Genomic DNA, 25,272 nt, shown 5'->3' on the forward strand with positions numbered 1-25,272 from the left:
TTGGATCTGAGTCATCTTTAGTTAAAAGCTGTCAGATGCAGAAACAGCACATTTGTAATGATGAGCTCTCCCATCAGAAAGAGAAAACTCTTGTTTTGCTCCTGTTGGGAAAATGAGTGGACACTACAGACAGAAAATTTCACAAGATCAGTGGTAGAAATTTCGTCTTTTATACACTGCCCTGAAATTGACCTTACCCTGGCAGAAACACCACCTTTGGAAAGAGGGGGGCTGACAACTTTTTTAACCACGGAGTTCATTGCCTTACAACAAAAAAGTCTTGGCCAGGTATACTAAACTGTGCCACACTGCTTACATTTGGAGAGAACAATTCTTTAATATGGATTCCTTGGGCGTTAAACCAAGGCTGCCAAATTCATGCCACCTTGACACCTCAAATGGAGCCTGAATCCTGTTTCCTGTGAAAAGGTAGGACTAAGCATTATTTACCACACTATTTAATATAGCTTTCTTATATCAGACTTCTGAATATCCGTATGTACGTAGAGAAACATCAAATGTCTCAGATTTCCATAGACAAATATGTCTTTTGAATGTTTATACAATATAAACAAATATGAGTTTGTTTATCCAATTAAAATACTTGTTATGAATTGGATGCATATGAAACTGAGGAAATAAACACACTCCCTTGAGACCATGTAAGCAAAGCTTACAGAAAGGCCAAGTCCCCAGTCGTGACCAGCAGCGGTCAAAGGTCTTTAGTGAACAGAGGCTGACAATAACAACAAATTATGTAGCTATATGATGTGATCAGCTCTCCAGACGTGGAGTGCTAGTGCACTAGCCCAGCGTTGCAAGTAGCCTGTTTAACATCTGTTTTGAGGCAAGCATTAGTGCTTTGCTAATCCTTTGACTGGATCAGAGAAACCTCCTAAAATCATTCTGAGTTTAGATTCTAGACACAGTAATAAAATACCAGCTCATATCCACAAACCACTGGGCACATAGTTGGATGGCATTCTACTGTACTTCCAAACCTCCAATAAGCTTCTATGGTTGATCCACTACCAACCCCTGCAAATATCCTTGGCAAGTCAGGTTACTGTAACCTAAGCTTAAGCTCTCTGTAAGCTGTAAGCTCTCTGAGGCAGGGACCATTCCTTTATTTTTTCTTAGATCACTTTGAACACCTTTGGATCTATACTATATACAAATGTTAAATAATAAAAGTGCCAAAACCTGCATGGCTAATGGAACTCCAATAATTACCACATATATAATGGTTATTAAAACAGTATTATAGAAACATACAGGCACCCCATATACACATCTAAGAAAGTAAACGGAGACTATGAGGAATAAATCCATGTTACAAACAGCAAAACAAAATTTCCTGCTAAATCACCAATCTTACTAAGTTATACCCAGCCACCTGTGTAAACACTCACAATTAACGGCACAAGTAATGGGATAAAACTTACAGTTCTTCCAGCCCTACTAATGTGATATGGCTAGATCAAGTTCTTATTGACATCAAAACATTAACATGAACCTTTAGAGTCTAATCCAATGCCCTTTGAAGTCAATGGACATGATTTGATTCACTTCAATGAATGTTGAAGTGAGCCCTTATTGTTCATTGATGTCTCTTTCTACTTTCTTTCAGTGACGAAATTTTGTCTTCCAGCAGCTAGATTAATTATGCGTGTGGATATTCCCTCAGCATAGCCCCAGGGAAATATATTTCACATACCCACTTGTCTTTAATTAAAGCCGATAAAGTGAATCCTGTCCAGCTATTAATTATGCCACATGTTCTGCTCTTTCTACTCATATTCTTACAGAGACACTAAAAAGATTTCCTAGAGGATACTTACATTCAAAACACAGCAAGAAGGCAATTCTCTCCTCAGATACCACATGTACTTATCTGGAACATAACTACATTATGATGCTTTGAAAAATGTGCCCAAGTATATTAAAAGGATTACTGTTCTTGTAGTTAATCTCACTTTGCCCCTCCTCCTTGGTCTAGCTGAACATTTCATTCCTGGCACTTGAATCATACTCTGATGGTATATGCTCCAGGCTCTCATTAAACCCCGAGTGATTCTGATTCCAAAAGGAAATGTGGACATTTTGATGACAGCCAGGTTTGAGGAAAACACTCAAATCAAGCTCCTTAAATCAAGACAGCTTCCTTTTTGTTATTTTTAATAGTTTAAACAATAAATAATTGAAATTAAGACTAACAACAAACAGGATGGCAAATAGCTCTGTGGCTTTGCTTTTTTATAAACTGATTTATTAGCAGGGCTTTTCAAGATGCAAAAATTGTGTGCCTTTTGATACTCTGTCAGCATGGGCATATTGTGGTGAAAAATGACAATCTCATTAATCCAAACAGTTTCAGCAGACATCACAACCACAGTAACAAATGGGTTCAAATAATCAAGAAAAACAACTGTGCAACAGATTTGGAGGAGGAGGAGGAGGAGAAAGAAGAAATAACTAGGACTTCCAGTTTTAGTTTGTTTGCTTTGGTGTTGATTCATTTCAATTGTCAGGCTTTATTTTTGAGTTGTATGTAGATGTCCTAAAATAGGGAGTTTTAGGGCTCTGTTTCTGTTTGTGCTGTAATGAGCAATGCATATTATAGCTTGTCATACAGTATATACTGCAATAAGAGCATAAGAACAGACTGGGTCAAACCAAAGGTCCATCTAGACCAGTGTTTTGTCTTCTAGCATTGGTCAATGCCAGGTGTCTCACAGGGAATGAACAGAACGGACAGCCATCAAGTGATCCATCCCCTATTTCCCAGACCCAGTTTCTGACAAACAGAGACTAGAGAACCCATTCCTGCCCATCCTGGCTAACAGCCACTGATGGACCTATCATCCATGAATTTATCGAGTTCTTTTTGAACCAGCTACAGACTAGGAATGTTAAATATTGGTTAACTGAGTAGTAACCTCATGAATTCTTATCAGTTAGTTGACTATTCAATAGTCCCTGGGGGCAGAACCAGCAGCCAGTGCACTCCGGCTCCACTCCCAAGGAGCCCCCTGCCACCCTGTGCTGCTGCCTTTATATTAGAGGCAGCAATGTGGGGTGCCAAATAGGAGCTGGTCTGTGAGGGGAGCCAGTTTAAAAACCAGCTCCCCTTGTGGACCAGCTGCTTATCATCCCATGCTGCTGCCTCTGCTGCCTCTGATACAGAGAAAGCAGCACAGGATGGCCGCAGCCCCTGTCCAGGAGGGGTCTGAGCTCCCAGACCTGGCACAAGCCAGAACTGAGCTGGGCTGCCTGCCTAGCTCGTAATACACTTTAAATGAAGAGCCGCAGCAAGAACAGGTCCCGGACCCAGCATGAGCCAGGACCAAGCTAAGCTGCTGGCCAGCCTCCTAAAAAATTTACTGGCAGGAGGAGATGGGAAATGCATGTAAGTCTATAGCATTAACAAATGAAGTTTTGCTTATCGGTTAATCAGTTATTCAACTACACTATTACATCCTTATTACAGACCTGATTGTCACAACAACTTCTGGCAAGGAGTTCCACAAGTTGACTGTGTGTTACATGAAGAAATACTTCCTTTTGTTTTTTTTTAAACCTGTTGTTAATTTCATTTAGTGACCTATAGCTCTTGTAGTATGGGACCAATAACTTTTCCTTATTTACTTTCTTAACACCAGTCATGATTTTATCGATCTCATCAAATCCCCCTCTTAGCATTCTTTTTTCTAAGCTGAAAAGTCCCAGTCTTCTTATTCTCTCCTGATACGGCAGCTGTTCCTTATCCCTAATAATTTTTGTTGTCCTTTTTCCAAGCTAGGTCAGAATCATTAACTACATTTCTGGATGAGGCAAACAACCCAGCGGGTAGGGCTGCCAGATGGTTTCAACAAAAATACCGGACACACTTGACATTACATCACAATCTACATTATATCTTATTTAGAAAATACCAGACATTTATATTTTCTCATTTACAATTTCTCAGTTTGTTTCCTGAACAGAAAGCTCGTGGAACGAGGTGTACCAGTAGTTCGGATTAGGCTACCTACTCCGTGCCGCGTGTAGCCGCGGGCATGGAGTCCGAACTAGCGGGGCTTTAAAAATGGCGGCGCCCGGTAAGATGCAAATGAAGCCCAGGAAATTCAAATCCCGGGCTTCATTTGCAACTTCGGTTGCCTACATTAACCATCCTAGTTCAAACTAGGGTGGTAGTGTAGGCATACCCTTGGAATGTAGCAAGGCTGTATAATTAAAAACAAAAAACAAAAAAAATAAAATAAAAATCATTATGTTCCCAAAAGCTCATACTAACAGAAAGCAGACTGCTCTTCCCTCTCCCAAACAGATACCACAGGGAAAAATAAAAATTGTGAGATAATAATGCCTAGAAAGAGCTAAAATCTGGCACTATTAAATATTTCTGCATTACCTTCCCTGGTTTTGCAGAGAAAGCAGGTGAATTTCGTACAAACACACACACCTCATTATCATAACAAACTTTCCTTGGCTTCATTATAGCATTGGTATGGGGAACATTACTAATAAGCTGGAACATAAGTGCAGCTTGATGATCACACTTTGACTGCAAACACAGGACTTTTTATTTCAACACATTCCCTGGTAGCTGTAATTGAATTAATATATTTTTAAAAGCTCATTCTCTAAGGCAGCAGGTGGTGGTTAAAAGAGATTATTCTTTCTGAGCCTTTCACATGCATAGCCAGACACCCCAGGACAGCATAAATAAAGGAACACACAAACTTTCTGCAGAAACATTGCCTTGTATTGCATCCGCTTCCTTTTCAAAACTAAAGTCACTGCCATAAAAAGCACACACATATTGATAGCCCCTGACCAATGCACATGGAATGGGCCACAGTTTTATTTAAGGAACAGGATTTACACTCTCACAATCAGATAATTCATGCTAAGAGCAGTTGCCAAGGCATATAATTCCAATTTCTTTTAGCTCACTGCCATACCACAATTGGTGCATTGTATATGAGACTAATCAATCGTCATAGCATACCTCCCATCTGCTACACCCCCCTCATCCCTAATGGTGAAAGTCTGCAGCAGGGGTTCTGGAGATTGCCAAATTCCATTTTTAATTATGACCCGTGGGCTGCGGTACAAGTTTGTGGTTATATACCCCCTCAATCTACCAGGAGACTCCCACAATGATCAAGGATAGAATATGATTCTAATATAGTAACCAAATCTTTTGCTAAAATTAAAGCCACTTTCAGCATCACTCTGCTGCATGAATACAATATACTAATTTTTAAGAACACTGCTGTTACTTCCGCCTTTTGTTTCTCTTCATTCCTTTCCGTTTCTTTTCCTTTTCCCTGTCTCTGCAATGCCCCAAGCTTTCTTCCTTCCTTCTGCATTCCCTTCCTTGCAACAACTCCCAATTTCTTGCTGTATGTAAAGGGTCTGTTGGCCTCTTACAAAAACTCAGTTGGACTTTTTTGATTGGCTTACTCCCAGTACCAATGGGAAGGTGAAAGATCAATGAGAAATCAGGAATTTAAGACTGAGTCTCCAGGATCAACAGGGACAGGCCTGCACTCCAGGTCAGCCTGATTGACAGGATAGGCAGGCTAAGGAGGGAGTAAGGAAGCAAGGGTGGGTCCCATCCTCCTTATCATAGAATCATAGAATAATAGGACTGGAAGGGACCTCGAGAGGTCATCGAGTCCAGCCCCCCGCCCTCAAGGCAGGACCAAGCTCCGTCTACACCATCCCTGAAAAACTGAAAGGGACCTTGAAAGGTCATTGAGTCCAGTCCCCTGCCTTCTCAGCAGGACCAAGTACCATCCCTGATGAATTTTTGCCCCAAATGGCCTCTGCAAGAATTGAACTCACAACCCTGGGTTTAGCAAGCCAATGCTCAAACCATCTCCTTCTGCTAGGCAGCCAGTTTTTGGAGAGATTCACTTAAACCTTCCATTGTTAACTGTTTTTGAGGCAGGACCTTTTCCTCAATAATTATATTCATTAAGGGTATGTCTAGACTACAGAACTTTTCAGGGATACCAGACTTTTTACTTCAAGTTTGTAATAAGGTAATTTATCCATTAAGCATCTTATCTTAATCCATGTAGTTAATTACTGGTGATCCTTAGGAAATCAAAGTATCTCTGATTGCCTGTTATTCACCTAAGGACTCCATGCTGTCAAGAGAAGGTCTGGAACTCTATAAAGGTTATTTGGAGTCCTGCTCCTTTATAGCTCAGATCTGTTGCTCCTTTATGAAGGAGAAGTTTGAGTCATAAGAATGAGCTCTCTAGTCCCACCTGGATTACCCTGAATATGAACACTGAACTATAATCTATGGACTAATTCTGAAAGAACTCTTTGCAACTACAAAGCTCACAATCTCTACTATGAATCTGATCTCAGAACTGTACTCATGTTCTCAGAGATGTACTAATCTTTTAACCTGTATTGTCTCTCTTCTTTTCTAATAACTTTTAGATTGATTAATAAGAATTGGCTATAAGCATGTATTGGGTAAGATGTGATCTGGGATGTAATGCCTTCTATTCTTTGGGACTGGTAGAACTTTCTTCTGTGATTCATCATTTGCTTGTGCCCACGAAAGCTCACAATACCAGCTACATGTTTTGTTACTCTTTAAGGTGCTGCAAGTCTATTCGTTGTTTTTTAAGTTTTAACATCTTTGTGGACTGTCTATCCCATTCTTTGCAGTTTGCCTTAATTAAGTAACTTCAGTGTGGCTCCCTTGTGACCCTAGTCACAAGCATACGATAGACACTGGCATGGCAAGCAGAAACAAAAAACGTACTGCTCCAAAAGAGAAAGCAGAATGTAAACGCCTAATACAGTAGGCTAAATCATATTTACTGTGCTTTTTGACTACTTTGTGTGTAATTAATAGCATCTGAACTCAATCAAGAGGTCTGATGTTCCAATAATACTTACTTCTGTTTTCTTTTAGGATCTTGTGATGCTTAACCAGTCAAAACATACAAACATTTCCTTGTTGCTACACATTAATCATTATACATACTGTGAAGCATTCTGACATTTAAAACAACTGAGAAGTGAATTTAGGAGAATCATGTCCCCAAAAGCTGTTTGGAGTTGCAGTTGGTAAGGCAGAATGTTTCTTATTCTCTTCCCAGAATGTGGAAGTCTTTCACTAAGATGTTTCCATCAAAGTATCAACTCCTCTTCAAAAATATTGGTACTGATATCATTGGAAGAGAAAAAGAGAAGCTGAACTAATCTTGTATTACAAAGAACTGAACCAAAGGGTAACAGCCTAAACACTGGGCCAGGTTGCACTTTTGAAGGAAAAGCATTGGGAGAGTTGAGAAGTACTGAATAGAACTGGCTGAAAAATGGAAATCTTTCCCTGTGAAAAATGTCATGTCTGAGGGAGAGAGTCATCCAAAATACAGAACAAAAGGGCAAAAATGCAACATTTTTTACTTCCCAGCTGCCTACCACAAAGGCTCTTGTCACTTACAGCCTCCCAACTCTACTCTGGGAGCTACAGATTAGAGAGCCCAGGTGCTCAGCCTTCCTGCCTCTTCTCAAACTCTGGGAACTGGAGACGCACAGAGCTGGGACCTGGGTGCGCTGTTTTGGGAGAGAGAGAATCCAGGCTCTCTGCCTTGGCAGAGCTCCTGGACAACTTTTGTCTATCGCACTGGCAAGAAGTTAAACGGACAAGAACCTGCCAGGCAAGCAGCCAGGGAGGAAATTTTGAGTTGTGCAAACAAAGCATGTTTCATCCAACAATCACAGGGATGAAAAATTTCAACTAGCTCTAGTTCTGATCCCAGTTGTGTAATAGACTTACTCTATGAACTTGGGCAGGTCGCTTCACCCCTCTGCCTTCAGATAACCAATCAGCTAACTAAGGAGAACAGCATTAATATTTACTTCCCAATGCAATTGGGAGGAACAGTTACCTAGTGTTATAAACATGAACGGCATCACTAATAGTTAGCAATTGCATATCATTGAAAATTCTTAAAGAAAGCTCAATAAAGAGAAAACTCAGACAAATATGCCCCAAATGTAACTCCACTGAAGTCAATGGAGGTAGGTTTTGTTTTGTAGTAATTATCATGTGTCGCTATTAATTAGGGCAATCATTCTGACTTTTATTTCACAGTTCATTATTGAAGACTTCATAATTAAAAGACGGTTGCTGCTTGCTTTGAAGCTTTTCAATCTTTTCTGGAGAAGCTGCCTTTCAGAGCCTAAGCTAGTTTTGATAGCAATGCCAGGTGCATTGTACAGTTTACCCTCTTCTACCAATGTAAAGCAGAGGTGGTTACACAGATAGATCCTTTGTTGGGTTGGTTCTGTACTAGGGATGTAAGTGGATAGTCGACTAGTCCTTTGACTATTCACTTCCCCCTCTCCCGACTTGCTGCCACTATTAGAGGCAGCAAGGCAGGGAGCAGGAGCTGATGCTGGGGGAAGGGGGTGGAGTCAGCTTAAAAGTTGGTTCCCCCAGCACCATCTCCACAGGGAGGGAGGAAGGGGAAGCAGGAGGTAGTGGGGACCGGGCATGAGTCGGGAATAAGCTGATTCCCGGCTCGCGTCCACTCTCAGATCCTGTGCCTCTGCTTTTTAAAATATTAAGAGCCTGCCTGATTAGTTGATTAAACTAAATTTAACTTCCCTATTCTGCATGTGAGTCAGAAAGCCCTGTCAAAAATCAGGCCTGAACTTGGTAAAATATATAAAGGAAGAGATTCCAGGAATGAACACAGATAGTTGCAATAATTATTTTAAACCCTTCCTTCCTTAAGGTTTCACATTCTAGTTAAAGCTGGAAGCCTCTTTCAATATAAGATAATTAAATCAGAATCTGCCTATTAATATGTATACTTGCTTTTTCAGGGAAAGTTACTATATTTAATAAACTGCTAAGAAAAGATTCTATATAGACACAACAATCTCTCTTTAAACAACATTGAAGATCAAATGTTGTATTATGCAGTTATTTATAATGTGACTACATAGCACTTTTGTGAGCTATCTTTCCTCTCAAAAAGCTGATGAAATATACAACTTACAAGAACAGTCCTGATTATACAAACCTAATAATAAGGAGCCTCTGCTTACATAGTTATGTATATTTATCTAATCTATCTTTTTATCGATATAGATATAAAATGAGTCTTTATAAATAGAGAGTGCATATTTTACTGAGCACTTTGAAATACGTTCCACTCACATATCAAGCAGATCAATGGTGGGAGATACAGTACAATCAGTAGATTAAACCCACATGGCATGAGCAACCTGTCTCCCTGGTCTGTAAAACTTTAAGAATGTGAGTTCATAATTTTTCAAGGCAGTTTGCTTATCCAAACAGGGATACTACAAATGTTCCAGAGACAGCCTACAGTAGATGGAGATATGGTTGAAATCTGAAGAAAAGGCAGAAAAACTGCTGGGAAACACAGCTAATGCACAAAAAAGGAAGCATTTTGAATCTGCTGTACTTGAAAGTAGGACCCAGATCTGGATCTTTGGCATTAACCAGTGGATGACCTCTAAAACTGCTGTGTTAAAAAGCCTCCCATCAATACTGCTTTACTGAAAACACATGTACAGTGCAAATATAAGGGTTCTGAGTAAACCTGATGTAATACATAAAACAGCTGAATGGAAAAAAAAAAAAGCTTTGCCTAGTTCTGAGTCAGGAATAAGAGCCAGGAGAACAATCTCCAGTACAAGGGAATATACACGGATGAAGAGATAGCAACCATGACACCTTCACCAATCGTAGTTTAACTCAGTTTAGCAGCTGACAAGAAAAGCCTTATGTGGAAAGCAGTGTGCAAAAAGAAAGTGTTTATTGATGAAGCTTGTTTCTATTAATGTAATTGCAATAGAGTTTGACTATTTAGTAAGGATGGCATTTATCATACCCTATAGGCATATTATCAAAAGAAACGATTATTTTTGAAATACTGAAATGATCTACTTACAAAAATATTGCTCCTGCACTCAACCATGGGAGAACAGACACCTTAACAAACCATGGAATGAGGTATAAGAAAGAAAGAGATACCATGTTTTTTTCCTTCTGCTATCAAGTGGAGGTGGGAGGATATTATCATAAATACTTTTGATAATGGAATTTGGAAAATATATAGATATAGGAAGTGTCAATTCTGCCATTTATATTTTAAAAGGCACTGCAGTTCTCCATGAGGGCTATTGCCATGCCAAATATCAACATTCAAACCCCATTTGTATGGTAGAGCTGTTCAGAAAAAGATGAAATATTTTTGTTGGGTTTCTTTGTTGTTGGTTTTTTTTAATAATACAGGCTGAATCCCTCTAGTCCGGCACCCTTGGGACCTGACCGGTGCCAAACCAGAGAATTTGCTGAACCACAGGAGGTCAGTATTGCCTAACAGCATTACCAACACTTCCACTGCTCACTGGGTTCTTCTGAGACATTTGGGGGTAAATTGGAGCTTAACAGCACAGAACACGGAGAGCCAGGACTGGTGGTTGTAAACCAACTTTATGGGACTGTAGGAAACGTGACCACACCCATAAGTGGGCATCCAGCTAACGAAAACCGTACAAGAGCACAGATGTTGCTAGACCAGAGAGTGCCAGACTAGAGACATTCATCCTGTATTGGCAATTTATTATTCACTCTCAACTGAAAATGGCTGAGCTTTTCCCCTCTCAAACTATATGCAATGAAATCAGCTTTAGTTAGAAAATAAACCCAAAAGGTGAATTTTTAAGACGTTCTGAGTTATTAAATCCAAACGAATCGAGGGATATGGGATTGGACCAGTCACACACAGGACCATGAGAAACCTCCTGCCAGAGCTTTGGTACAGAGCTATAAAATTAGGCACATGAAAATACTGCTGCACTCTTCATGGCAGGGACTGCAGATCCATACTGTGTGTCAATGTGCTCAAGGTATTCATTTTAAATCAGTCCCCATCTCATTGCATTACAATAAACCATCTATCCACGAGCGATATTTCAGGCAAGATCTGACCCAAGTGGCCAAAAAAGAAAAAAAATTTAGAATCTCTTAAAAGTTTTCCTAAACAGCCAACCTGACTTCTGTCTCCACTAATTGCTCTCATCCTCGCTAGCTGTTCGGTGACATCATCATGGTTAGAGATATAAGAGACTAGTCGACTATCTGATAAGTAAAAGCTTCTCAGATAGTCGACTAGTCCCTCAAAGGATTATTTACTCAGGAAAGTAACTATAAAAGGAGTTAATTTCCTTTAAGGTAATTTGGTGTCTAGAATTCTTTACAGAGTCGGTGAGTTCTCAGAAGATTTAAGAGGGAGCTGAAATGGCCTATGTTAAATCATAGGTCTATGTTGTGCTGCAGTGATTTTTTTTAAAAAATGGGTAATCTAATTTAGCCTATATTCAAATATTTCCCAAATGAGAAGACTAAGAATGTTTATAGGTATCTAGAGAAAGCACAAAAAAATTGCAGAAAGTTTTGAAGGACAAATTGCAGACACAAACAGTTTTAATGAACTGGTGACGGATGACGAATGCATGGCAAATTCAAACCAAGCTTTCAAGGTTAAAAGTCAAGGTTCAAGTCAAACGTGCAAGGCTATCACAAGGTCAGCTGTTTCCTGAGCACTCCCTCATGAACAGATGTCACTCGGCGGCAGCACCCTGCCTCTACTTCCCATTCTTGAAGACCCTTGTAAAAACGGCACATACAAGTTTCTCTCTGGGTTAAAACCACCCCTGCCAGGAGCTGATTTAAAGGCAAAAATAGTTCCTAACAGCCCTAAAGGTCAAAAATAACGTCAATCATCACATAGAAGTCCATACTTAGTTTCAGTGTCATCTCTGAGGGTATGTCTGCACATCAAAGTTAATTCAAAATAACAGCCGTTATTTCAGCTGTCCGAGAGGAAGGGGCGCGGGGCTGGCGGGGGGGGGGAGGGTCCGGGGCCGAGGAGCTGGATGGGAGGAGGGGGCCGGAGGAGGGGAGGCGGGAAGCAGAGCTGGCGGGGGAGGGGGGTGCAGCCACTAGCTGCAGCCAGATTCCAACAGGCCGCGCCCCCAGCAGGCACTCCCTCTAGTTGCTAGTAGAAGCAGGGTGGGGGCGAGGGGAGTGGCTAAGAGCCAGTCCCCCGACGCCACTTCTGCACGCAACTAGAGGCTCCCAGCTGGTAGGCGGGGCCGCAATTGGGGCTGGGAGCCTCTGGTTGTGTGCAGAAGCCGGGTGGAGGGGAGTGGCTGGGAGTCCCAGCCACTGAGCCCCGCTCTGCCCCACCCGACTTTTGCATGCGACCACAGGGCTCCCAGCACCAATCGCAGCCCCACTCCCAGTCACTCCCCCACCCCCACCAGGCTTCCGTCTGGCGCCCAGGTGGAAATTCAGAAAATACTGGACATTGCATATGTCTGGTATTTTTTGAATTTTTCTACTGGACAGAGGGCGCAAATACCAGACTGTCCGGTAGAAAACCAGACACCTGGCAACCCTACTCCCCTCTCCCACCCTCTTTCCTCCCCTCTCCCACCTCCTTTCTCCAGTCTCACCAGTTTCATCCCCTCCCCCAGTTTTGTTAAATAAAGAGAGTTTGTGTTCATGAAAATGTGTGTATTTTATTTGACATCAGGAAGGGGGGCTGGGAGGGTAAGTGGAATGATGTGGGGGAGGAATGAAGCACAAGCCCCCAGTGGGGAAGACCAGGGAGGCTCTTAGTGCTCCTCAGGGTGGATGCTCTCCAGGGCCTCCTGGATACTGACAGCCCCCTGATGGACCTCCTGGATAGCAGCCTGCAGAAAGTGCAGCCAAGCTCGCATCAACACATTCACAAGAAGCACCAGAGTCCCCAGGGGCAGCTCCGGCTCCATGTTGCAGAGTGCTGTGGTGTCCCGAGTGAGGCAATCGGAGCACGCAGAGACACAAATGCTTTGCTGTCCCTCGTCGAGGCAGGCAAGCATGCAGGGAAAGCTGAGAACCGGCTGCGCAGGGTGGGGGTCCCTTTAAGCACAAGCCTCAGATAGCTTCAGGGAGCAGCCACACAAACTCCTGACCTGATGCCCTGCTGGACCTGGTTCCGGCCGGCCTTCAATGCAATTCAGTGTCCACTCAGTGTGGCCACACTATTTTGAAATAGCAAAACGCTATTTCAAAATGCATTTTGTGTGTAGACGCGTTATTTCGAAATAAGCTATTTCGAATTAAATATTTCGAAATAAGCTATTTCGAAATAACACTTTAGTGTAGATGTACCCTCACAGCCAGAATAGATTCTTCTGTCTGAATCTATTCTCATAGCCTGTCCTCTTCTGAGCTGGCACTCAGCCTTCTGTGACTCAGCCTTTTCAGACACACTGCTTTCCAAGATACAGTTCCCTAATCTGTTGGTGTGATTTGCATTCCTTGGTCCTAGATGTCTTCAATTGAATTTGGCTGAATTCAACACATTTTGTTTTTAATGGGCCCAGTTTATTTCAATTCACTCTGTATGACTGCCCTATCTGTCTCATTATTTATCACTCTCCTTATCTGTGTTTCATCCACAAATGTTATCAGCTCTTATTTTATATTTACTTCCACATGCTTGATGAAAATGTTACATAGCATTGGGACTTGTACCAATCTATGAGGAACCCCCCATGGATATACTCCACATTCAGTGACTATTCCCAACGGATAATTACTTTTTGAGACGTCAGATAGTTATTAATCTGTCTAAGGGTGCTTTATTGATATGACATAGTACTAACTTTAAATCAGAATGCCATGTAAGTCAAAATATATTATTACATCTATGGAGTTACCTTTATCAAATTTGTAATCTCAAAGAATGAACTCAGTTTGTTTGACAAGACCTATTTTCCATAAAATTGTTTTGACTGGCATTAACAGTCTCCCTAGCTTTTAATTGTAATTTGCATCCTGTATCAGCTTTTTCATTATTTGCCTGAGATTAGTATCAGGTTAAAAAATAGTCAATAGTTATCCAAGTCATCACAGCTTCTTTTTTTGAATACTGAAAAAATATTAGCACTCTTCCAATCTTTTGGAATATCCTAGGTATTCTGATATTTATGAATTAGTAACACTGACAGCTCTAAAATACCTTCTGTCAACTTTTTTATGACTCATGGGTACAAGTTGTCCAGTCTTCTAGTTTTAAAATATTTATTGCTAGAAGCTTTTGTTTAGCATCCTCCTTACTTACTAATAGAATACAAAGTACTTCATTATCCTCATCTGATACAAGTTCATTATTCTGGGGGAGAGGGGTTGTTTCAAATACAAAATAGAAATATTTATTCATTAATAACATAATCAGTAACAACGTTACCATCTCCATCTAAGAATGGGTCTTTACCATTCCTAGGAACACTTTTGCTTCTAAGTACCACAGACCTTAACAGGGACTTGGGTATTTGGGGGAGAGGTTGTTCCAGGCCTCAAACCCCACATAACAAAATCTGGACCCTAAAAACAGGACTGCTACACCAGTATATGAATAATGATACTCCGATTGAAGACATATGGACTAATAAAGGATACTAACAACTAACATTTTGGGAACATTTGCCCAAACTTACCCTTCTATTTATATATCCTTGTATATAAACAGAAATCAGTAGAGACAACCCTCTGAAAATGCACTGCACCTGCACCTTGTCAGTAAAGTGTACTGGATATGCAAGAACAATTTCTCTTTCATCCTATTCTCATTCAAGACTGTTTTCACGCATGGTTTAAAATATGAACTTCTAATTCAACTCTCTCTCAATATGAAATCATGAAATAATCATAATGAAAAGATGTCTCGCTTTCGTAAAACACACTATAAAAGATCCATAGTATCAGTGACTGCATAAAGTTGTATTTATGTCCTGAACTTAATACTATGGTGAGGTTCAATAAAAAAAAGAAGCTTTTTACTGGAATGGAAAAATGTCTTTAAAAAAGTCAGATGCAACAAGGTTGGCATTGAGTCTCAGCTACAGAAATGATTTATGCCACCCACAGGTGATCCAGTAGTTCTCAACCTCTTTGGCCTGGGGCCCACCCCACTCAATGCAAACCTTTCTGCAGACCACCAGCTACTAATGGAAACTTGCAGTTAATTACATAATTACACCCGAGTCGTTTTATTAGTGCTGCAGCTAGGGAGAACAGTTTAATTTAACCAGTAGGAAAGGAAATATTAGTTGAATTTACTAAATAGAGTAAGCATTTGAACTTTCTCATGTTAGTTTATCAAACTTCCTTTTAATAAAGCAAAATATTATGTCCAACACAAAATGTTTCAACGTGTTCTTTATTTATGCCAGAGGCGCGGAACCTTTTTTTGGGTCAGGGGCCACTGACCCACAGAAAAATCAGTTGGAGACCACACAAGAGAGAAGCAAAAAAAAACAAAAACAAAAAACCACAACAACCTCCAAAAACCCCTAGCCTTCACTGATGTGGCCCTCAACTGAGACAGCTCACTCTCCTGAGAGGACTGAGGTTCACGGCTTTCCATAGGCCAAATATACTCTTTTGGAGATCCAGGGTTAGTGGATTTTGTGGACCCCACCGAGGCTCTGGGATAGACACAAAAATGAGGGGTTCAGTGTGTGGGACAAGGCTACCAGTGAGTGGTATAGGAATAGGGGTGCAGGATCTGGGCAGGAGATAGGGTGCAGGCAGAGGTGATGTTGCAAGGTCTGGGTGGGAGGTGGGGTACAGAAGTAGGCTGGGAGTAGAGTGTCTGGCCAAGAGGAGGCGGCAAGAGCAAGGGAAGGTGCAATGTGTGGCCAGAAGGGAAGATGCAGGATTAAGGGCGGGTGCAGGAGCAGATTGGGTATAGAGTGTCTGGCCAGAAGGGAGGGTGCAGGAGTAGACTGGGGGGGTGTTCAACCAGAGGGGAGGGTGCAGAAGCAAGAGAGGGTGCAGGGGCAGGCTGGAGGTAGGATGTCTGGCCATGGAGGAGGGTGCAGGATAGGACAGAGAGTAAAGTGTCTGGCCTAGAGGAAATGTGCAGAAGGAAGGGTGCGGGAGCAGGCAGGGGGTAGGCTGTCAGGCCACTGGAGAGGTTGCAAGAGCACGGGAGGATGCAGGGTCTCGGCATGGGAAGGTCAGGAGGTAGCAATGAAGGTTCTGGGCATGATGGGAAGGGGGAGAACTTACCTGCCTTTGTACGCCCCCTGCAACCAGGCCCTGTGTTCCAGGCACGGCCTCCCGTTGCTCCCATTGGCTGGATTTCAGCCAATGGGAGCAGTGGGGAAAACCTCCAAGCAGTGCATCTGTGTGCTGCTGTTCCCTCAACCAAGGAAGCAGGAGCGGCAACACACGGAGCTACTTCTGGCTCCACTTCTTCCATGCGAGCCAGATCATGCAGAGTAGCTCAGGGTTTTCTCCCACTCCCTCCCAGCAAGAAGCCAGCACTGGTACTCCAACCCCACGGAAAAAGAGAGGACATGAGGCTGGAATGCTAATGTGGGCTCCCTGCTACAGGGGGAGGGAGGAAGAGGGGAGCTAAGCTCAAGCTGTGGACCACCTGGAACACGGCGACAGAACACTAATGTTCCATGGACCGCAATTTGAGAATCACTGTTTCAGAAAGACTTCAGCCAGGGTACTGAGAAATGAAATGGGACATCTTAAGTTACTAGATGAAAAAACAAATAGCTTATTTAACTCTGCCTGTTATATTAAAAATAAAGATTTTTTTGAAGCGGGTATAATCCTCTTTTCCACAAGGAAACTGGCTTTTACCACTACCTCTAAGTAAAGAAGAGTCTTCTCTACGCAGATGACATTTGAAAAGGAAACAAAAAAGGGGAAAATGAAGATCCGATTACAGTGGTAGGTGTCCACCTTCAGCAAGTTTTTCCAAAGTCTGTGCAAGGAAAACCCTTTTCATTATGTAGAAATAGCCTCAATTGACTTTTCCATTCCTTTAACTGCCTGTCTGCAGCACATATAATCTTAGAGCTGACCAAATTAGAAATCGTGTTTTCATTTAAAAAAAATAAAAAAAGGCAAGAAATAGATTACAAGTCATCTCAAAGAGTCTCAGAAAACAGAGTTTCAGTACGGGCATTTTACAGTTTATTCTATCCTAGAGAATTGTTTTAATAAAATTAACTAATCAAGCAAAAAAAAAAAGGTGGTACATATTTATGTATACTTACTGCTATTAAAATCTTTGCAGCTGCTTTTGCAAATGACTAGTGGAGGTATTTGTGGTAATCCATATATGAAATATAAGGAATACTACAGAGATTACAGTAACAGTATCTATTTGCTAAGGCACCATTAAGAACATAAGAACGGCCGTACTGGGTCAGACCAAAGGTCCATCTACCGACAGTGGCCAGCACCAGGTGCCCCAGAGAGGGTGGACCGAAGACAATGATCAAGCGATTTGTCTCCTGCCATCCCTCTCCAGCCTCTGACAGACAGAGGCCAAGGACACCATTTTATCCCCTGGCTAATAGCCTTTTATGGACCTAACCTCCATGAAATTATCTAGCGTCTCTTTAAACTCTATTATAGTCCTAGCCTTCATAGCCTCCTCTGGCAAGGAGTTCCACAGGTTGACTACACACTGTGTGAAGAAGAACTTTCTTTTATTAGTTTTAAACCTGCTCCCCATTAATTTCATTTGGTGTCCTCTAGTTCTTCTATTTAGGGAACTAATAAATAACTTTTCTTTATCGGCCCTCTCCACACCACTCACGATTTTATATACCTCTATCATATCCCCCCTCGGTCTCCTCTTTTCTAAACTGAAAAGTCCCATTCGCTTTAACCTCTCCTCATATGGGACCTGTTCCAAACCCCTAATCATTTTAGTTGCCCTTTTCTGAACCCTTGTCAAGGCCAAAATATCTTTTTTGAGGTGAGGAGACCACATCTGTACACAGTATTCAAGATGTGGGCGTACCATAGTTTACAAAGGTTTTTATGGCAATCATCATATATTTTCTGGCTAATCAATTTAAAATGCAAATCCACTATGCAGAAGAGGCCATTGTGATTCTAGACCAGTGTTTCCCAATTCTATTTGGCCACAGAACCCTTTTAAACACAAAAGAATTTTGCAGAACCCCAACTGGTTTGACAGCTGAAGCTTCGACTTTGTCTGACGCAGTGCTAGTATATTCATATTCAGTCCCCCACAAGAGTGAGTATGGGGATTTACGGTGGTATATAACAGGCAATCGCACCACTGACTGACTGTGCACGCAGCTCTGAGAAATGACATCAACATCCCCACTCTCTGGCTAAGCTGGCATTACACAGGGACACTTATTGTTGCAAACACAAATGAAAATTGTTTTCAATTAAGTTAAAAAATGCTTAAATATTAATTTTTTTAAAATAATAAAATGTTATTGTAATGGAATTTTCTTCTGGAGCCCTTATTTTCACTTCGCGGAACCCCAGGGTTCCTCAGAACACTATTTGGGAAACACTGTTCTAGACTAACATTATAGTTATTCAGACTAATATTTACAGTTGATACTTAATCCCTTTGCTGGACACTTAAATAGAAGAAAATGCAGGGCTCAACTCCCAATGGAAACAAGCAAGGAAAGAAGGGAAAGCACAGTGTACCCAACTAAAAGAACCATTCCCATTTACCAGGCTGAGCTCCCACAATGCCCATGTGTCAGTGGGATCCTCCACCAAGGTACACCAATGAATGTGTCTGCTAACATTCAGACTTTCCCATTACTGTGTCACCATCATCAACTTATGTCAACACTGAGTTTCCTCAGGGGATTTCTATATTATTACAAAAATTTCACTTCATTTCATTCCCCAAGCCCATTTTTAAACCACCGTCACCAAAAGACAAGCATTTTATTACCTTCTCTAATGTGTTTGTTTTCATTGATTTTATTGATTTTGAATAGCCAAAGTGTTCATTGGGAGGTCGTGTCAAAATACACGCGTAAGGAAGAGCGTTTCAAAGGAGCCTTCAGAGAGCTGTCAGACTCAAGTTGTCAAGCTCAGCTGTCAAATGTAGGTTACTCTGAAAATCTCTGCCCAGCTTGCATCTGTACAGTATCACGGCAGGGGGGAGTGGTGCAAAGAGCATAACTCTACACGCAAAGCATACAGCTTCACCTGCCAAGCAGACTATTACCTATGCATCTTACTCCATATGCAATTATTATTTTGTGCCTACATGTACACCTTTGCACCGCTGGGTGGTAATTGTCCACTGTTTCAACTATTTAATTATTGCCTCCTTTAGCATACATAGAAGGTGGCTATTTCACCCACCAGTTTCAACAAGACTGTGTGATTGCCAAATGCCCAGCTAAGCAATACAGTGTTGTTTAAATGTCAGAGAGATGTCACATAAGAGATTATTTCCAACAACCCCTAACGTTGCCATTCTTAGTCAGCTAATTGCTTGTAAGCATCCCTATAAAGATGGTATCCGGGAGGGAAGTGAATGCAAAGGGATCTTTAGAAGTACTTCAGGAAGGGGAGAGAAAACCATGGAAGAAAATGCAGAGACAACTGTGGGAGAAGCAGACAAACAGCACGTTGCATGCAGTAAATCTTCCACAACACTTCTTGTTTAATGAAAACACTTAGCCTTTGGTCAATCTAAAGAGCACCTTTACAGCAATTTAACTCACAGCTGTCAGGCATTGTTTATGCATAAAACATTCAGACACATGGTGCACCCAAACTACAAAGTGGGAGGGAGAATACTTTCTGTGTTTAAAAGTTATTTTTAAATGCTCCTAATACTATTTTAAACTTTCCTTAATCTCTACTTTAAATACTCTACAAATCTGCAGCGTCAAAGGATATACAGAGTTTGCTTTTAACACATGATGAAATAAGATGGTCTAGAATTACATCCCCTCTTTGGGATTGTTCTACGTGCACATCCAGCTTTACTTTCTGAAGCTACTTTTTCCTTTCATACTTTGCATATATTCCTTTGATTTCTGATGTTCAATAAAGGAGGTAACTTTCTTGGAGAGAAATGAGGTGGGGATAAATCATAATTACACGATGAAAAGAGCATGAGTGCCAGGTGATTTATACATCTTTCTCAAAGGCAACACAGAACTCCTCAGTATGGTATAGTAGAAACTCAGAGTTACAAAATAGGGGTGTTAACGCATAAGCATGCTTACAAACTAGTGGGACTCTTACTTTTCACCATCATGCCCTTAATAATTTACCTTCCACTGCTGTGCTAGCCTGTTCGTCATGGATACAGAGAAAGTCTAGTTCACTAGCCCACATTAATAATATGTGTTCTCTCACTCAGCCCAAAATATCTGAGGGGAAAAATGTTTTGAAGGCTTTCCAAGCTGTAAGTAATACCCTGATCAGTAAATTTGGTGTATTTTAGGATTCCAACATCCTTCACATTAAGCCTTTGTGCTGCAAACAGTTAAGCATAGGTTGTCTGCCACACATTTGTCATGCAACTGTGAAAAGGGACAGGTTTGGAACATAAAGCCTTGGATCAAATCTTGTGTGTCTATCTCCAGCTATCAGTCGGAATCACTTCCACATTTCACTTTCTATAGGAAGTTTGATCTTTACTCCCTTTCATTAGTTTCATAGCCAATTCTAATCTTATTGTGAATATATTTAAAGACCCCAGATGTCTTCAAAAGCTTTCAGGCACTTCTAGCCTTGCTCTATCACTTGGTGGTGATTTTTAGCAAATCTCTTAAAAATCTACCAGAGACCCAATAAAAATTTGTGTGCATTATTACCATATGCTTTCTGTATTTCCTGATTAGACCCATAGAAGAAGTGTTGAGCATTTGAGTTTCAGCTCTAGCTTTGCACGAATTAGGATAATACATGTAGCCTTGAGACCTGATTTAAGTGAGGTGTGGTTTTCCTATGGTTTGCACCTCAATTTTTTATTCCCACTTCATCTGCTGGATTATTGACTTGGCAAAACCTAAATCTCTTCATAAAACAACAGATCCTTCAGCACATTCTTGAATGGCTAAAACCTTTTGCAAGAACACCTTGAGGGTAATTACACATATTGAGGGCAGCCTGAAATCAGACTGATCGCCCCTTGGGGTGCTGGACCATTTTTATAGTGGGAGTAGGGTTGCCAGATGGTCTCCCAAAATATACCGAACAAATGGACTAAAACCACCCACACCGAACACATATCCTATGTTTAATACTTAACTACAAAGCACCTGCGAGCTTCTCTCCTGGACTGCAGCACCTCAACGCACTTGAACAGCACTCAGAAGCAGGGACAGGGCTTCTCCTCCTCCCCAAGGTGTCACTCCTCCTCAGACGCAATCAGCTGAGGGCTCCCAGCGCCGACTGTGCCCTGCCTCCCAGCCACTTCCCCCGCCCCCACCCGGCTTCTGCACGCAACCAGAGGCTCCCAGCGCCAATCCCGGCCCTGCCTCCCAGCCTGGGACTCCCCCTGGTTGCATGCAGAAGCCGGGCGGGGGGAGTGGCTGGGAGTTCCAGCCACTCCCCCCACTCCTGCCAGGATTTTGTACTCTAACACAGGCTCCCAGCTGGGAGGCGGGGCCGCGATCAGCACTGGGAGCCTCTGGTTGCGTGCAAATCCGGGCGGGGGGAGTGGCTGGGAGTTCCCCCACCCCTGCCATTGCACATGTATTTTCAGAATTTTTTTTACCGGACAGAGGGTGCAAAAACCAGACTGTCCGGTAGAATACCAGACACCTGGCAACACTAAGCAGGAGTGCTGATGATGGAAACCATGCATTCGATAAAAAGTCTCAGAAAGGTAGCCATGTTAGTCTGTAATTTTAAAAACAATGAGTACTCCTGTGGCACCTTAGAAACTAAGAGAGAAAGAATATGTATATACTATATATAGTGTTTATATGTTTGTTATTACCACTTCAAGCCAAGAGATGCAGGAGCTCCCCCAAAATCTTTAGCTCCAACACCACTGTGGCCTAATCACTATCTCCAAGGATATTTTCACAGGGTACTTTATTAACTACTCACCTAATCTTATAACACCTCTATCCTCAGCTGAATATACTACAACCTTTACAGCACACATTCACAAGACTATCTTTCCAAGACTTCCTCCCATTCCCATACAGCTTTTGAGGGACTCATCCTGGAAAGGTACAGAGTTACAGCATCTCCTACTAATTTCACATGGTCATGTGCTAACTATGAGAGGATCACAACTGAATCCTCCAGTGCAGCTGATATCTACATTCAAACATACTCTATAAAAACAAGGTATCAGAGAAATTCTAGACGCAAGAAACATTGTGATTCTGAAATGTTAGGGTTTATCCAGAGTTTTTGAAGGATTCTGCTTAATTATATTTAGTCCAAGTTTTTTAATTTAAAAATAATTTTCCTTTAGCTTTGCTAATAATACACTTGAACCTCTTTTTCCAGCAACCTTGGGAAATAGGCTATGCCGGATTATGGAATTTTCACAATCATGGGTGTTCAACATAATGACGGGCAAACAAAGCTTTTGTGGGTACACAAACCATTATTAAGTACTGTACTTGCCATAAGATAAATCCTTATTACCCTGTATTTAAACTGTTACTGGAGTGGAGTCTGCTTTAAAAAAAAAAAAAAATTTATTGTTACTTATTAGCCAACTATAATTTTAAACATGGTCATGAGGATACTCCTTATTGATAGCTATTTTCTTATCAGATTTCAGGTCTGCACATCCAGTGATTAGTGGGTTATCTAGGCAGAAGTAGAAAAGACTGTCTTTCTTTAAATTCAAAAAGTATGTTTTTCACACGGATGGAACCCAAACACTATTGAAGGAATTTTACTCATATTTCCCACTGAGGTACCAGTGCATGGAAAATTTCATCTTGAAAGGTCAATCTTCTGCAAAGTTATGACTGTGTGAAAACAGGAATCCTATATGCTATAACTGGAATTCTTTTGCAACTTTAATTATAGCTATTGCTACCAGGCAAACCCTATAATTTTCATAAGCCGAGCTAAGGGAAAGAAACAAAAGTATTGCAATTGTTTTGGAAAGATAGGAGGGAGGATATTTCCTTTAACGAAGACAGTGTACAACACAATCAGGAAATCATATGTGAAAGTCACACTACAGTAATATGTATTGCTAGGGCTTTTTGGCACTTAGACAGCTCAAGCCACTATGACATGTGAAAGCTGAGAGTGGCCATACCTGTGGCCATGGAGGTAAATAAGGTGTCCGGCGGCCTATCATGGGATAATCCTGGCAAACCACAGCTGGCCCATGGGCCACTCATTGCCCACCCCTATTCTAGAGGATGACAGCTTAGCAACTCTCTCTCCCAGGCCAAAGAAGTCACGTTCCTGGACCAAACTAGTACCTTACGACCTTTTCTGGTGAAATGAATCCAATGACTACTCCGCAGGTGTCTGCTTATGTAAGATGTGGATTAAAAAATACTCTGAACCGAAGGTAACCATATTTTTAATATAAAAATCCAAAACACTTTTGCTGAGACATTTTTAGGGTTATAAAATCACATGCAGGATACAAGTACACTTCTTAAAAAAATATGTTCTGTGTCACTGCTTCAAGTTCTGACTCAACAGGTAGATAGATGTGCATATATTTCTCAGAGTGGAGGATTTTTTCCCACAGGAACTTATGAATGAGTTTATCATGAAACACTGAACAACTGTCCTTAACATTCACTTGGCACAAAGGAGCAGTTTTGATAATGTCTACACTTTCAGTTTTTCTCTTCACTCTGAACGCTACTCATCATGCAGAATACTCATGCCACTGACTTTCTCACTCTGATAAACACAAAGCAAATTCCACTTAGTACATACATGTTTTGATTGATGAAATGAAAATATATATATATTGCAGGAATCCTGAAGGAAGTTCTTGGAGACTACATCCCAGAGGGCTTTGTGATATTGTGAAATTCCTCCTGAATTTGAGAGTTGACAAAAACTAGGTTCAGTTTCAGGGCATTCTTATTTAATGACACCCAACTGGACAACTGAAAACAAACCAGTTTTTATCCAAGTCAGTTTCTAAATGGAGAAAATGATCCTTACATAGACATGGATATTCTAGAAATATGTATATTCTACTGTGCCTATAAAACTAGTTACCTACATCTGTGCAGCCATCATCAGATAGAACCTAGTATTTTTAAAAGCTCATTCACCACACAAATGTCTGCTTGTTAAAAGCAGTTGCATATTCTTGACCAGAAAGTAGCAATTAGCGCATACATCATGCATGGCGATATAAAAAACAGCACTGTTTTCTTGTCTGATCAACTAATCATTCATGGAACACCACTTCCATATTTTGAAATGCTTTTACCTTTGCCTCCAAAATCAGTGCTTAGATGCAATACCAATGTTAACCTGGAATAAATCATGCAGGATTTACCCAGTCACTGGTCAATCTGAGTGACAAGAACTCTTGTAATTCATTCCAAGTATATCACTTGGAGGGTTTGGAATGGAACGCTCTGCAAACAACACTCACAGGATAACTTCTGGGCTGCTTTAAGACCTACACAAAGAGATTCAATTTGTTTTTTGTGGTTACTCACTGGCTGTGGCCTTGAGCAAGAAGAACAGTGCTTGAAGCCTGGAGACTAGTGCATACCTTGATACTGTAAGCAGAAAAAAATAAAAAACCAAATGGCTGGAAAAAACATTTTTTTAAACACAACTCCATCCTACTAACTATACTAAGCACTGGAGTAATTATATTGTATACAGTGTTGTACACAAAGCTGAAAGAGGGAACCATTCTGGAACTGAACCGCAATCCAATGACTGTGATGGGGAGTAAGAAGGAACTGAGGTGGGGCAAGGGGCAGTTTTGCCTGTTAGATCTGCACACATGATACTGGAGGAGCTCAAGCCACCATTGGGTACTGCTGAGGGGGTAAGCTTCCAAAGGCGGCACACACAAACAAGAAACGTGGACTGCACATGTGCAACTGCTTAAAGAAGAATCTGGTTTTACATGTCTAACTGTCGTAACAGTGCAATGGACATACCTGGGTACTGCCCAGTCCTCTGAGGCTAGTGATATCAAAGTTGCAGGAGGGAAGATTTTGACCCATCCTGTCGTGGATGAAGCTCCACATGCAGATACAGGTGAGTGGAATTGTGGAAAACTAGTTTTGCTAAAATAGAGACAGTGAATTTAACTGTTATCCAAAGCAACTCCAGGCATGTTCTACCCTAAATGGAAACAGTACTTAAGTCCACGTCCCCTTACTAAAATGTTGTTTTTGTAAAAGACAGGCCTCACCTACAGCATAACTAAA

At 41.3% G+C, this 25,272-nt stretch overlaps 1 protein-coding gene across 2 annotated transcripts in view; it reads right to left on the reverse strand.

The window, feature by feature from the left end:
* The window catches only part of ITGA9 (integrin subunit alpha 9), a 332,993-nt gene that overhangs the window by 172,153 nt on the left and 135,568 nt on the right, over positions 1–25,272 (reverse strand). The gene's annotated exons all lie outside the window — the stretch shown is intronic.

The sequence above is a fragment of the Pelodiscus sinensis genome, chromosome 2 (genome assembly GCF_049634645.1).
Source record: "Pelodiscus sinensis isolate JC-2024 chromosome 2, ASM4963464v1, whole genome shotgun sequence".
NCBI lineage: Eukaryota > Metazoa > Chordata > Testudines > Trionychidae > Pelodiscus > Pelodiscus sinensis.